This window comes from Maniola hyperantus, chromosome 7 (genome assembly GCF_902806685.2).
Source record: "Maniola hyperantus chromosome 7, iAphHyp1.2, whole genome shotgun sequence".
NCBI classification, from domain to species: domain Eukaryota; kingdom Metazoa; phylum Arthropoda; class Insecta; order Lepidoptera; family Nymphalidae; genus Maniola; species Maniola hyperantus.
This window is the reverse complement of record NC_048542.1, coordinates 5,613,813-5,624,244: the sequence shown is the minus strand read 5'-3', so window position 1 is coordinate 5,624,244 and position 10,432 is coordinate 5,613,813.

Here is a 10,432-nt window from a genome sequence, read left to right as displayed (position 1 = left end):
GCTTGCACTGTGTTAGCGCGGGACTGAGGGGTGAGCGGGGCGTTACCTCCCCGATTGTCATCTGGACCTTCCGCGTACAATACTATACGTATATATACCTATCTCCTTCCTACCTCAAAACTCCTCAGCACACGAGTGTCCTCAGTTTCTACCCACATTCGTGATTTCAGTGTGGGTAGTGTAAAACTAACATAATGAGCTGGTGCTAAAAGCAATTTAATAATATTAAAGCAGAATTATGATTAACAAATATTAATTGTTTAACATCGTTTAACCTATTACGTTTTTAATGGCAACGAAAAAATTATTCTTCTTTTTGTAAAACCCGATCTACTACGGTGATCTCAAAAACATATTTAAACGCATTCCATAATCATGCTAAGTAATAGAATTGAGAACCTCCTCCTTTTTTTGAAGTCGGTTAAAAAGAGGCGCGATGCACGGGTTCAGCAATTTATTTTGACTTTCATGAATAATAAATATTTTTAATATTTATTATTATTTTAATAAAAAATATTTTTCCAATTTAAATGTAAGTACATAGTAACTACATACTTATATGTACCTAATTATCTCACGGAAATAAGTTTTTATACTTGATGGTTTCATATTTTTAGTGAAATATGAAATTCTTGGAACCCTTGGAAAAGGAATTTTGGACTGAGAATATTGCAGAATTTATACCTAAGTAATTATTAAGTAGTAAGTATTTTAGTAAAGCTGTAGCAATAGATCTACGTACCTACTTATAAGTAGGTATAATATTTAGATTCTAAAGCATAATATTATAAACCTCTGTTATTTACGTGTGAAACGATTCCAAAAACTTAACGTATCTATATAATTTAGTACCTAGGTACATATTAATTTAAATTAGTATTCGCTTCACATGATGATAATACCATAAAAATCGTGTTTTTATCCTTTTACCAATATTCTCGTATAATTATTACGTTTTGGCGTAAAAAGCATAAAACAGACTGTTATGCTGAGCGCTCATTGCATACCTAGCTAAGTATCGCATAAGCATCTAAATTCTAACCGCTCTATGAGCCGTCACCTAAACTGAAGCCTTCTCAGCGCAGCTATGAAATATCCAAATACTTTTCTTCGAGTTTTCTTCCTTTCGGAACTATAAACCAGACCTACTACTATGGCCTCCTATGGAAGCTGTGATAGCCTAGTGGTTACGAGCTCGGTAGTCAGCCGGCGATGGGTTGATGATGATGACTACTATGGTTGGATGGATAGATGGAATTCAAAATTTCTTTATTGCGAATATGGGTAAACAGTGCAGATATTACAAAACAAAAAGCCAAATTCTGCCTATTAGCATGCAATATGTTATGATATACCTAACAACGTATACATAGTTTTGATAAAATTAGTCTCATTAAATACTTAGTCACAAAAATCCCAGCCTCATCAGGCTATTCCAATTCGCTTGTGCCCAAGATGCCCAATTTGTTACAAATCTGAAACAGGCCGTCCTGTGCTCACGCGAAGTAACCTAGGCCCTAGTTGACCGCCGACTTGTTGGCAGCAAGCAGCCTCCTCCTCACCGTCCTGTTAGGAGGTCCGCTTCGACAGTCTTTTGAAAAAAAAACCACAAGAAATGTCCAACGAATTTAATTTGGAAATTCACACACACGGAACTTTTACTTCACGCGAATACAGTAGTTTCAGTGTTAACTATTCAATATGGAAATGTGGACTGCTTCGCCGCCTCGCGGGTTGTTCGCTTTATATAAATTGAAATGCTGAAGCAGCGAATTAACACATCATGTTAAAATTATTAATTTATAACATTTCCCCCCTTTAAACGAAGCTTTAATTTAAAATAAAGCGTAGTAAAAAAAAAGAAAAGGAAAAGGAGAGAAATGGTAAAATATTCTACATAATTTAATTATTTGTAAGATTTCTTTTGGATGCACTAAGATTTCGAAGGTCTACAGATGCGTTATCTTCATCATCTGTTATCTGTGACATTTCAATAGAACTTTGGATTTTGTTTTCTTTATGCGAAATATTTTTGCGATTACATTGGAAAAAAAATTGAATGCAGAATTTGTTACAATTACGTTGTTTAAAACATCTGATAATCTTATAACATAAAAATAGAAAAATTAACGAAATAATTATATAAGTAAAAGCAGAATAATACGAGCTATATTTTATAAAATGAGATTCCTCTTGGATCCTGTTGATTTGCAACTCAAGATCGTTGAATTGGTTTATCGAATTTTTTAAGGAATCTAAATTAATATTACTTAGGTTAATAGGTGATAGAAGAGGAATCGTTTTGTTAACAATCTCTTGGTTGCAGCAGTTATCATTAGTTATATCAAAATTAATATTAAAGTTATTATTATCAATAGTTAAATTTGAAATGGTAGACGGTATAAATTGAATCGTTTTAAAGTAACCAATGCAACCTTTGTTCAGTTTTAATATTCCAGTGCCAGATATAGAATAATCCTTAAAGTTATCATTACAATTGATAGTTAGTTTGCTTGTTTTTGACTGTACAAATATCCATTGATTATTTTTTAATTTATGCCATATGTCAATAAGACCATATAGGATTTTCGGTTCACATTCCCTTGGTAAAGATAGAGTCACTTCAGTTAAAAGTTTTGTCTCGCATGAAGGATTCGAATTTACAGAATAAATTGACTCTAATTTACAGATGGAATTTTCACTATTTAAAATAGTACAATCTCTTAAAGTATCTAATAATACGTAATTTAATCTATCGTCAGTTATAGCTAAATAGGGTTTAGTAGGTTTGATTAAGGCAAAACTTTTGGATTGTCCTTCGTAATGAGGAGTCGGGAGCGGGATTGTTTTATAGACGTTATACTTAACGGGAGAGACAAGAGGGATCTGTATTACAAATACTATCTTATTATTATAGAAATAGGAGACTAACTTAGATATATCTATAATAGTATGTATATTTTCGATACTTAGTGCTACAGGAAATCTAAACCTTTATTGATTGAGTTTCTATGTTTAGACAGTTCATCATACAGTTTTACAGGACTTAGAACAGAAGGATGTAGAACATTAACTTTTGAAAACAAAATTGAGTTTATTACAGTATCGAGAAAATTTGAGATAGCTAGTAAAGAGCTTTCGATTATATTAACTAAGCTATTAAATCTAGTTAAATACACTAATTTTTCATTATCACTAGTAACATAAGACAATATATCGTTTAATTTATTAATCTGAGAGTTTAACTTTATCTCATTTTGATTTAACCTAGAAATAGTAGAATTAAAAGTATTAATAGACGACTTAACTATATGAATATTATCTTTCATTAAATGAAATATCTCAGATTCAGATCTCTGACAAGAGCTAATTGCAGCATCATATTTTCGGGCATCTTCAGCATCTAAAGTGCCAAAGAAAAACTTAAGGATTTCACCACCAAATTCTAAAGATCTTTTGAATCTAGCAGGATTTTCGCTTGAGATAATATGAGATAGAGATTGAGCCTTGAGATAATTGGATTCTAGAAGTACTTCAATTGGACTAAAAACATTTTTGCAGCTAGAGTACTCTTCTGGTTGCAACTTAGCACAAACTAGAGAGGTTTTAACAATCAACCGGTCAACTTTGTCAAGCTGTGGTTCCAATGAGACGGTGTTGAGATGCGTGATTACTCTCCAATAATCATTGTAGAAATAAATTTTTGTAATGGGGTCGAAATATATTCCAGGGCTATGCGTTATGGGTGTAATCATTGGCTCAGACGAGACGTAGGAGAAAAATCTGAAAAGAATGATAAGCTTAAGTTACAGCGAGCTTAATTAAATTAGTATGATACTTAACATGTTTTCTATTTATTAATAAAGTAACATTATGTTTTCCATTTATTTTAACGATTTTGTAAGGGCCTTTCCATATTGGAGATAAGGCTTTACGAAGTCTGTGATGGTATTTTAAATATACCATGTCACCAACTTTATATTCTATGTTAGGATTAGAACTTGAATCATAGATTTGTTTTGAAGATTCTTTACTTGATCTAATATACTCTAAAGCTTTTTCGCGGCTTACTTTCATTCTATACTGAAGCGCACGGACATACTCGTGGTATGTAACATTATTATCTGTGTCGTAGAGAGAATTAGGAAGGGTTGGTTTCTGTCCAAACAGAAGTTCAAACGGAGTAAATTGAGTAGTAGTATGAGGAGTTGTATTATACGCGAGAACAGCTGTTGCTAGGTAGCAATGCCAATCATTTTGATTTTCGTTTACAAAGGATTTTAGGTATTCTTTAAGAGTAGCGTGGCTGCGTTCCAGCGCACCGTTAGTTTGGGGATGGTAAGGGCTAGAAAGTAAGGGTTTGATTTTGAAAATATCGGTAACTTGTTTAAACAGTTCTGATGTAAAAGTCATGGCTTGATCAGTAAGGATCATTTTAGGAATAGCGAATAAGGACATAAAGTGGACCAGATTACGGGCTACTTCTTCACTTGTTGAAGAAATCATAGGATAGACACATAGGAATTTGGTAAGATCATCTTGCAGAGTCAGAATGAACTTGAACTTTTGGAAACCTGCTTCAGGTAAGACACCAACTATGTCCAGAGCTAATCGTTCAAAAGGCTTTGTGCTCGTGGATGTAATAACCATAGGAGCTTTATTGCAGGCTCGTAAAGGTTTGTTAACTTGGCATAGTTTGCAAGACTTCACATAGCGTTCTATGTCAGTTCTCATTCCTTTCCAGTAGTATGAGGCTTTAATTCGACTATACATCCTATTCACACCAGGATGTCCTGCTATGGGAGTGTCGTGATTCTCTTTGAGAATTGTAGGAACTTCAGCTGGAGTTGGAAATATTATTTGATTTTTATAAATATGTATTTTGATATCAGTGTTATGAAATACGTAGGAAATCATATTATAAATTTTGGTATAGGATAATTTAGTAAAAGGTTCAGAGAAATCGGAGATAGCTATTTCATCAATGCTAGGGTGATGTGATATAAGTTCATCACGAAGCATCATCAAAGTGTCGTAAATGGAGCGAAAAGTTGTCTCATCGTAATGATGAACCTTGGTAAAAAGAAAATAATATGTTTTATTATTTTTTGTAACTGACCTTACCGAACATTGTTCACGTTCGGCTTCTAACAATGAAGCGGTGTCGGTTATCTGAGATAATAATTCCTCACAATGTGGCATTGAGTTGTCGAAATCTAGAGAAACGGGGCATGCAATAATTTTGCATTTGGAAAGATGTAAAGCTTGTGAGTGTTCTTCAATTTTTGTGTTAGAATCTGGTAAAGAGTTTGTAAGTTGTTTCTTAAAATATGCCTCGTAGGAAAGCTTAGTAAGATTATCTGTATTTATAGCATGAATTGGGATGCGAGACAGAGCGTCTGCATTTGAATTTAATTTTCCAGGTTTGTAAATAATCTCGTAATCGTATTCCTCAAGTTTGAGGCGCCAACGGACGAGTTTGGAACCAGGATCTTTGACGTTGAAGAGCCATACTAAGGGCCGATGATCTGTTACGATTTTGAATTTAGTGCCGTAGAGATATGGTCGGAAAGTTTTAACGGCGAATAAAATAGAAACTAACTCCTTTTCTGTGGTCGAGTAATTTCCTTCTTGTTTGTTTAAGGTTCTAGAAGCATAGGCTATTGGTTTGTCCTTGCCGACAGGGCCTTGAGATAGCACTGCGCCAACGGCGTAGTTGCTGGCGTCTGTGGTAACGATAAATGGTTGAGAAAAATCAGGGTATTGGAGAAGAGGAGCTGAGGTTAACTTTTCCTTTAGGAGGTTAAAAGCTTGGTCCTGTTCTATAGACCAATGAAAAGTGACATCCTTCTTGAGTAAAGATGTTAGAGGTTTTGTGATCTTGGAGAAATTGTCAATAAATCGGCGGTAATAACCAACGAGACCGAGGAATGATTTTACTTCTTTAGGATTTTTAGGAATTGGGAAATCACAGACTGATTTAATTTTTTCTGGGTTTGGAGAGACACCTTTATCCGTTATAATGTGACCTAGATAGGTGACTTCCTTTCTAAGGAATTCACATTTATCCGGTTGTAATTTGAGATTATAATCTCTGAAACGGTTGAATACCATTTTCAGTTTTTCACAATGTGATTTGAGATCTGCACTATAGATGATACAGTCATCTAAATAGACATAGCAATGTAAACCTTGAAGACCTGATAATACTGTGTTCATAAGACGTTGAAAAGTACTGGGAGCGTTCTTAAGTCCGAACGGCATCCTAGTGAATTCGTAGTGGCCTGTTGAACCATTTGTGTTGACTACAGTAAAACCAGTTTTAGGTGCATCTGAAGGATTCAGCGGAATTTGATGGAAACCGGAGACTAAGTCCAGTGTGCTAAAATATTTGGAATGACCTAGTTGATCTAGGATATCTGTGATCAAGGGAATAGGATATACTTCGGATACAGTGACGTCATTGAGGCGGCGGTAGTCGATAACTATTCGCCATTTCTTTTTCCCGGATGCGTCCATTTTTTTGGGAACCACCCAAACGGGAGCATTCCATGGAGAGATAGACGGTTTAATAATTTTCTGTTGTAGCATTTTCTGGATTTGGGAATCGACTTCGTTTTTATGACATTCGGGAAAACGGTAAGATTTTACATTAATAGGAGAGCTATTACCCGTGTCAATAGAGTGTTGAATAGCGTTAGTATGAGTTAGAGTGTCTCCTTCGAGATAAAATATATCAGAGTATTCAGAACAGCACTCTAAGAGAACTTTTCTCTCCTCATCGTTAAGATGTGAGTGTCTTATAAGACTTAGAACACGATCGAGTCGATTTGATGAAGAATTAGAAACGTGGTTGATAATTTCGGGGGATTGAGACACTTGGCGTAGTTCAGAGAAGTCTATAGGGGTTAAATGGACCTTGAAATCTTGGATTTCTATTTGAGATTCAGTGGTATTTAAAACAGAGACATTGACTTTATAATTAGGCTTCAAACTTACTATACAGTTTGCTATATATACACCTTCGGATATAGAGTGATCTAATATGAGTGCGTCTTTTAAATGACGTAACTCGAACTTGTCATTTGAGACAGTGCATTCAACAATAGCTTCGGAGCGAGCCGGTATTATATATCTAGGGCTCGAATAATGAATTGGTAAAGTGTAATTTGAGATAGTAAGGGATTTAGTATTATAATCGATATTAGTATGGAAAAAATGTAGAAAATCGGTACCTAAGATACCGTCTGATTCCAGATTCAGAGCGTCAGTTATGACGTGGAATTTAAAAGAAATGGTGTGGTCGTTTATAATAAGGTTAAGCACAACTGTTCCTAAAGTTTCGCTATAGGAATCCTTATCGTTTATGCCTTTGAGTTTTATAATTTCTTGAGACAATTGGGGCTCTGCTGGTAAACACGAGCGCTTAATAATGCTGACACTTGCGCCTGTGTCAACTAAGAAACAGAGAGGTTTTTTATTACATTCTATTTGTAAAAATGCATGAGGTAAGGACACCAACTTTTTCAGGGTGCTTGTTTCGAAGATCGGGACGTCTTTAAGAGGCAATGAGCTTTTGCTTGCGTTGCTTTGGGGGTCATTTTGAATGACTTTAGATTTTGTAAGACTCAGTTGATCCTTTGAAGGAAACTGAGATTTAAAGGATTTTGTAGTATAAGAGCTAGTATAAGAATTAGAATGAGATATAGTATTATTTGAGCAATCTTCTTTGGAATGCTTTGTATTCGATTTTGTAGGAATCAGTGAGGATTTAGGATATGATTCAGCGATATTTTGGCAGTCTTTTGGTGATTGCCGGGATATAAAAGATTTGGTATAAGATTCAGTGTGACTCGGACAGTCATGTAGCGATTGCCGAGATGTAAACGATTTGGGGGAATTAGTATAAAAGGATTTAGTAGTTCGAGTGCCATTTTGGATTGTTGATTTCGGCAGGCACGCATCCGAAATCAGTTTAAGTTTTTTGATTCAGGGACGTAACTATTCGTCACTTCATTTAAGGATTCAGAGTATTCATACATGTTAACATTAGCACTGTTACTATGAGAGGGACCCGACGGAGGGTGAGAGTTCATCCGACGCTGATTATTATTATATTGGCGCTTACGACATTCTGAGATAAGATGTCCTTTGTGTTTACAATAGGCACAGGTTTTGACGAAATTTGAGTCCTTTGATGAACTTTGACTTGTTTCTGCAGAATATTGAGGGTTAGCGGGAGGAATATGGAAAGATGATCTCTGTGTAAAATCGTGCTTTTTCTTAAAGCACTCTGAGAAACTATGATTGGTCTTCTTACATAAGGAACAAAATTTAGTTGGATGTTTTGGTTGAGTAATTTTTACAAGTTTGAAAATTTTTTCTTCTTCGACTGCTAGAGAAATTGCTTCATTAAGTGTCGAAGGGTTTCTGCAGCGGACAATATTAGAAATATTAGGGTTAAGACCTAATTGGAATAAGCTTAAGGCGAGTTCTTCCATAGCTGTGATTTTGCCTAGAAGGAGATTACGATCAGTGCATGAATTTTGAATATCAGCTTGAAGTCGAGTTAGGCATGCTTCGAGTCTGATAGAATATTGTGTCACACTTTCGGACTGGCCCTGTTTACAGTTTTGGAGATCAAGTAGCAGATGGGACGAGTGTTTTTTCTCGCCAAACGTGCTTTTTAAATATGATTTTAATTCATCCCAATTATTGAAATTTTTAAGGCTGCAGGCTAATTGAGCTTTGCCCTCAAGTTGGGAGATTATATATTTACATAAGATATTTTGCTGGTCGGGAGCAGCTAAACTAATTGCGTTATCGCAGTTAGTTAGGAACGCGGCAAGAGTTTCCCGATTCCCATCATAAGACCTTACGAATTTAGTGAGTATAGAGAGAGTCACTTTTGCGTCCGAACTTTCTGACTTTAAACTCATTTTTGATTACTGAAACTGAGATATGGAGAGAAAAAAAAAAGGATTTAAATTTAAAATACAGGACGAAAATATACAATTAAGACAATTTACGCTTTTTATACAGAATTATATAAACTACTTACAGGATAACGGCCAACATCACGATTTATTTTTCACAAAAAGGTTTTCACTTTGATGTCACTGCACTGAAAGTTAAATTAGGTCGATGCGTTTGCGACACGTGAAGGCTTTGAACTGTACGGAATGCGTCTCGTATTTCACGCGGCGACGATATCGAGTAGGTTTCTGAAGATATTGAAGAAATTGTATTTCGTAATTTTGAAGGCTTAAAATTTATTTCACTGATGTTTTTAAGTGAGTCCAGGATATTCGCGTTCTTCGTGTGAGATGCGGGCTCAGTCTGGCAGGCTGAGACTTACCGTCGATCTTGAGTAGAACCGGTGCTTAGTGGTTGTGATGCGGGCTCAACCCTGGGGGCGAGGCTTATCGTCGATCACGACTGCGATGACCTCAGGATTCTTTGGATGCTAAGGGTCCTCTTGCGTGAACCTTCTTAGCATCCCACTTCTGACACCAATTGTTAGGAGGTCCGCTTCGACAGTCTTTTGAAAAAAAAACCACAAGAAATGTCCAACGAATTTAATTTGGAAATTCACACACACGGAACTTTTACTTCACGCGAATACAGTAGTTTCAGTGTTAACTATTCAATATGGAAATGTGGACTGCTTCGCCGCCTCGCGGGTTGTTCGCTTTATATAAATTGAAATGCTGAAGCAGCGAATTAACACATCATGTTAAAATTATTAATTTATAACAGTCCGTAGACTAACTTGAGCTCTCTGCACTTCTTCTGTCGTCTGCCCAGCTATGCTGACTTGGGAGCTCAAAGTCTATCGGTTTTTCGAACTATGTGTCCCGCCCATTTTCTCTACAGCTTCGTGACCCGTTGAGCTATGTTGGTTACTCTAGTTCTCCTTATTTCTGTTTACATAATTTTCCATTATACATAAATTCGTTTGTAAGTTTCTCTCTGCGTCGTTTTCCCCATTATTAAAGATCATGACCACCTAAGATTCGTTATTGTGAACGATATCGCACGATGATTTTTTTACAATAGGTAGGTAGGTACTTTGTTGTTCCACGTTGTTCCACGCCCAAATTGATCTACTCATGTGTTGATATGTCGATTAAGTACTCGAAAACGAAAAAATCTAAAGCCCCTATTTCCTATCATCGAAATCTTCAGCATTATCCAATCTAGATAAATGACATCGAAAATACAAAAGATCCCGACACAAAATGCGCATTAGCATAATATAAAGTATAGTCCGCGACAGGTTGAGATAGCATTCGGGGTATGAGGCGGAGGGATGTCTATGGCAAGAGCCCTTTTAAAAAGCAAAATGTTAACCCACAATAGGTAAGTATATTTTTTTTTAATAAGTAGTCGAGGGACGCATACGCACTTTTGATAATTAAGGCAAGTTATA